We start from the raw sequence: 5,233 nt of genomic DNA, 5'->3' as shown, positions 1-5,233 counted from the left end.
GGAGCGGGGTGTGGGAGGAGGGAGAGCGGATTAAGGAGAGCGGGAGGAGGCAGCGAGTAGTTTAGCGAGCCAAGACGGAGGGCATTGCTGTGGGGAGGGGGGAGGAGAAATGCGACACGGCAGGCAGGGGAGGGGGCAGAGCCGGGGCAGTGGGGACTGTTCAACAACACCCATTCAGCCGGAGTTGTGTTTAAAGTTTTTTTTAAAAGTAGACACGGCCTGCGGCTGCCGGCTGTGAAAGTGAAAGTATGGCCGGCCGGCCGTGTCTCGGGGAAAATACAGATTTAAAAGTGACACGGCAGGCAGGGGAGGGGGCGGAGCGGGGGTGTGGGAGGAGGGAGAGTGGATTAAGGAGAGCGGTAGGAGGCAGCGAGTAGTTTAGCGAGCCAAGACGGAGGGCATTGCTGTGGGGAGGGGGGAGGAGAAATGCGACCCGGCAGGCAGGGGAGGGGGCGGAGCGGGGGTGTGGGAGGAGTGCGGCTGATGGAACAGACGGCGATTTGGTGCAGTGGACGCGCATTTTAGGTCAATGCGCTTGCGCATTGACCTAAAACCGCACGGGCACAGCACCAAATCGCCAGTTGGGTAAAGTCTGTTTAAAGCCATATAGTCTCGCTCTGCTCAATGCGCATGCGCATTGAGAGGCGAGACCTAAAAATCATGTTATGATGGCATTGAATATCTCTGTACTAAAGCGCTGAGGGCAGGCAAGGGCGCGCTGGGCCCAATACAACCAAGATAAACAAGCACTGGAAATGCAATTGGTCTCGCATTTTTTAGAGTTAGAGCTATTGGCGTGTAATGGAAATGTTTAATTACTTATAAATACGTTTGTTTTTAGCACCTTTAAGTGCCCCTAAATGATGTCTTCCGGCTGTCAGATGATCAGTGAGCCATATGTTTCTTTATGCTTTGGTAGAAGTGAGCGTCCGGTACTTGAGGGTTAATAGATAGCGGGTGAGGGCGGGTGTTTTTTGAAGGTCTTTGCATGCAGTAAACTTAAGATGAAATATCAATACATCTAAGTCACGTAAATACAAAACATGTTTCATTACAAATGCTATAGGTGTCACCTTTGCGAAAGTTATAACTATTGACATTGAAAATGACAAAGCTATTCATTTAGCTATTTTCAAAAACAACACATAAATAAAAAATTGTCATTTACAAGACCAATAGCTCAAACTTTCATAATGCGAGACCTATTGCATTGCAAATGCTTGTTGACTTTTCAGTCTCTCAAGTCGATAAGAAGATGATTCTGTGATTTATTGTTTCAAGAGCCCCCTGCTGGCACTTAGAACAAGCAACGGAAAAGAGAATTTAGCGCTAATTTACGAAAGTAGGTTATGCATTGCAATATCTGAAATGCCGGCGCTTGGAAAAAACACTGAATTCAAGTCTAAAATTGCAGGTCACAAAAACTGATGCTGTCAGAAGTGGGATTCGAACCCACGCCTCCAGAGGAGACTGCGACCTGAACGCAGCGCCTTAGACCGCTCGGCCATCCTGACTCCCACAACAGCGCACAGGGGGCGTGGTTCCCAGCTGATAAAATGACTGCTTGTTTGATTCTCTTAGGATTTCCGTCTTTGCCGTTAAAAAGACTTCCTGTCCAGGGAGCTGGTGGGGTTCAGAGATGTTTCTAAGGATGACTCCTGAATACCGAGAGCCTCGACTGTGGGCTCGGCTCTGGACACAGCTCCGTAATTCACTCCCCCACACCCAACACTCGGGATACTGTGTACAAATATCATCTTGTTTCTGTGGGGGAAATCTTTTTTTCTTTGCAGCGTTCCTGGAAAGTTGAGTCAGGGCGGCAGATCGCGGTAGAGCGGGGTTCAGGGCTGCACAGTTGCGGGGTGCGGTCAATCCTCACAGCCCCTGCACACATTGGCTGCCTCCAGTTTCGGGGTCTCATGTTTTTCAAACTGAACAAAAAAACTGAAGACGAAGAACCAGGTTCTGAGCGGGATTCACAGCAAAGGAGACAAGATCCAGAGACCCCACTGAGCCAAGCTCTGCCCCCCGCAGCCGAGGCTCAGCCCGGCTCGGGGTTTGTAGCGCCCGGATTTCGGCTGAGAAGCCTCAGGGCGCTGGAAACATGAAGGGTCGGTCAGCCCCACACCCCCCATGCACCTGCCGCCGGCTGACTCGGAGCCGAGGTGTCCCCGAAAGTGAGCGGTGCACTTACTAATCCTAGCGAAATGTTAGCTTGATCATAAATAGTCAGAATAAAATATTTGTTTTTTACGAAGAAAAAGGGCTTAGCAAGTTTTTAGCTGTAGCAGGACAGGAGCAAAAACTCAGATTGCAAAGAAAGACAGCGAATACACGTAGCGATAAAAGATTTGTAAATGACTTCTGAAGCTGAGAGTTATAAGCAGAACTTTTCGGCACATGCTAGGTGCGCTGCTCTGCAATATCTGCAGAAGGCCCGTATTTCTCATCCATGGGAGTTTCCGTAGTGTAGTGGTTATCACGTTCGCCTCACACGGGAAAGGTCCCCGGTTCGAAACCGGGCGGAAACACATTTTTTACAAATTACATACTAAAGACAAGTTAAAGAATATATTTAGAAAAGAAAGTGATTATCAAAGGGACTGTTAGAGGACTTCATTTTACTTCGGTAGTGAACTGTTATTAATGACTGCAGAACAGATAAAATCATACACTCCCAATGAATGTGCTGTTCAAAAGACAACACTGACTCAAAATCATGTTCTGAATTGTATTCAATATAGGGGCTAAACGAGTTGAAGGTATATGGTTTTACCTGTCCAGTCAGACAGATACAGAAGAAATGTTAGACGTGGCATCAAACATGCCCTCGCTTCCATCCATCTACAGTGCCCACAAGAGTGCGAAGCTGGCATTGAACATCTCAGTATTAAAGCGCCGAGGGCAGGCAAGGGAGCGCTGGACCCAATACAACCAAGATAAACAAGCATTGGCAATGCAATTGGTCTCGCATTTTTTAGAGTTAAAAGCTATTGGCGTGTAATGGAAATGTTTAGTTACTTATAAATACGTTTGTTTTTAGCACCTTTAAGTGCCAGTAAGTGATGTCTTCCGGCTGCCAGATGGTCAGTGAGCCATATGTTTCTTTATGCTTTGGTAGAAGTGAGCGTCCGGTACTTGAGGGTTAATAGATAGCGGGGGAGGGAAGGTGTTTTTTGAAGGTCTTTGCATGCAGTAAACTTAAGATGAAAAAGCAACTCAGTCGGAGCAGGCAGGGGCTGGATAGAGAAAATATCCCGCCCGTATGAAGCAGGTTTTATGTGAATACAACATTTTCTAGCTATCGCGACAAGAATTTTAGATTCTACTAAGGACACGGAGGCGAGGATAATGCTTTCTCATTTCTTTACTGCACAAACAGCAGTCTTATCATAGTGAAAAAGTCTTTAACTCTCAACGGAGAGAACAGTTCCTTTAAGAATTCTCAACGGAGAATAATCCATAACCACAAAGAACATCTTCCGCCAGGAAGTGACAGCAACACAATCCAATGAAGGCACTCAACTCTTGTTGGAATCATTTCCTGAAACATAAAAAGAAGTTTGAGAAAAGGGAGTTCACCAACTATATATTCTCATAGGGTGGGTACAAAGTTGTTAAACAATATCATTTCGAACAACTTTACAGTTATCTAACTGTCCCAACGGGTGGGATAATTCTCGCCTCCATGTCCTTAATAGAATCTAAAATTCTTGTTGCGATGGCTAGAAAATGTTGTATTCTATGGCAGGACCGGAGGCTTCTGATTATGCTGGTTCAAAGCTCATCAATCACAGCATCAGAAACATGAGGAATAGGTTTATAATAAAACACTTTAAACATTGAATCAGAAGACCAATCAGCCGCTTTCAGGATGTCCTCTAAGCGGGAACCTAGTAAATAGACTTTAGAAGCCATCGCACCTCTAGCTGAATGAGCGCCATACACAGAAATATCGATGCCAGCTTCGGACATAATCCATCGACCCCATCTGGCTAATGTAGCCGCAGCAACTGGCTTGAAAGGCTTCTGAACAGAGATTAACAACTGGCCTAAAGGATCAGCCCTGTGTGCCCTAGTACGTTCTTCATAACATTTGAGACACTGCAACACACACAGTTTGTTGTTATGCGGAAAGGCGGGATACTCCACTGAGCGTGACATGGTCTTAGTTCGTTGTGTGATAACAAAGGAGACACCTTGAGGAGAAAACATTCTACCAGCCAAATCTAAAGCTCTAACATCTGAAACTCTGCGACATGAAATGAGACAAAGCCACATAGTAAGCTTAGCAGAGAGCTGTTTCAAGGATAAATCACCATTATCGGGCCAGGTTTCCAACAGTGAAAGAACTTTAGTAACATCCCAAAGTGTGGAATACCTGGGTCGAGGAGGATTTGCCACACGCACACCTTTAAGCAACTTACAAACCAAGGGGTGCATCCCCACAGGCTTACCATCAATGTGATCGTGCCCGGCTGAAATTGCCGATCTGAAATTATTAACCGACCTGTAAACAAGGCCTGAAGCAGCACATTCAGACAGGAAATTCAGCACATCAGTCACATTTGATCCCACGAGATCCACCTGTTTTGGAAGGCACCAACCCACCCATTTCTTCCAAGATGCAGAGTATCGTTTCCGGGTAGAAGGAGCCCAAGCTTGTTGCATAAAGCTGAAAGCTTCTCATGAAAGGCCTGCAAGGCACTCATGTCTCCGGAGAGCGTCCATACCATCAAGGTCAACTGGTTCTGCAGGATTAAGGGGTGGCAAGCGCCCACTGGGTCCTGCAGAAGCGTCGGGAATACTGGGAGCCGGAAGGGAAGGTCCACAGACAACTCCAGCAGCGTGGGAAACCACAACTGAGTCGACCAAACGGAGTCACCAACACTACTGTTGCTTTCTGCCGGCGCACCAAGGCCGCCACTCTCGGGATCAGTGCAAACGGAGGAAAAGCATAATTCCTCCGTCGCCCCCAATGGTGAAGGAACGCGTCCGTTCCCATCGCCATCAGATCCGGTCTCTATCTGTAAAACAGGGGAAGATGGGCATTGAGGCGAGAGGCAAACAGGTCTATCTGACAAGGGCCTCGCATAGTCATGATCTGAGCAAACACCGACGGATGCAGCCTCCAGTCGCTAAAATCCCAAAGAAATCGGGAATTCCAATCCGCCACTTGATTGAATTTCCCCGGAAGGTATTCTGCCACCACAGAGATCTCGCGATCCAGGCA

The 5,233-nt window shown here is 47.1% G+C and overlaps 2 non-coding genes across 2 annotated transcripts; one reads left to right on the top strand and one right to left on the bottom strand.

The window, feature by feature from the left end:
- Positions 1-1,431: 1,431 nt before the first annotated feature.
- Positions 1,432-1,514, bottom strand: TRNAL-CAG (transfer RNA leucine (anticodon CAG)). Its single transcript has one exon. It is a non-coding gene; the product is annotated as a tRNA-Leu (tRNA).
- A 944-nt stretch (positions 1,515-2,458) lies between these two features.
- On the top strand, positions 2,459-2,531 carry TRNAV-CAC (transfer RNA valine (anticodon CAC)). Its single transcript has one exon. It is a non-coding gene; the product is annotated as a tRNA-Val (tRNA).
- Positions 2,532-5,233: the final 2,702 nt, after the last annotated feature.

This window comes from Lissotriton vulgaris, chromosome 1_1, assembly GCF_964263255.1.
Source record: "Lissotriton vulgaris chromosome 1_1, aLisVul1.2, whole genome shotgun sequence".
NCBI lineage: Eukaryota > Metazoa > Chordata > Amphibia > Caudata > Salamandridae > Lissotriton > Lissotriton vulgaris.
This window is presented reverse-complemented; position numbering and strand designations above follow the sequence as displayed.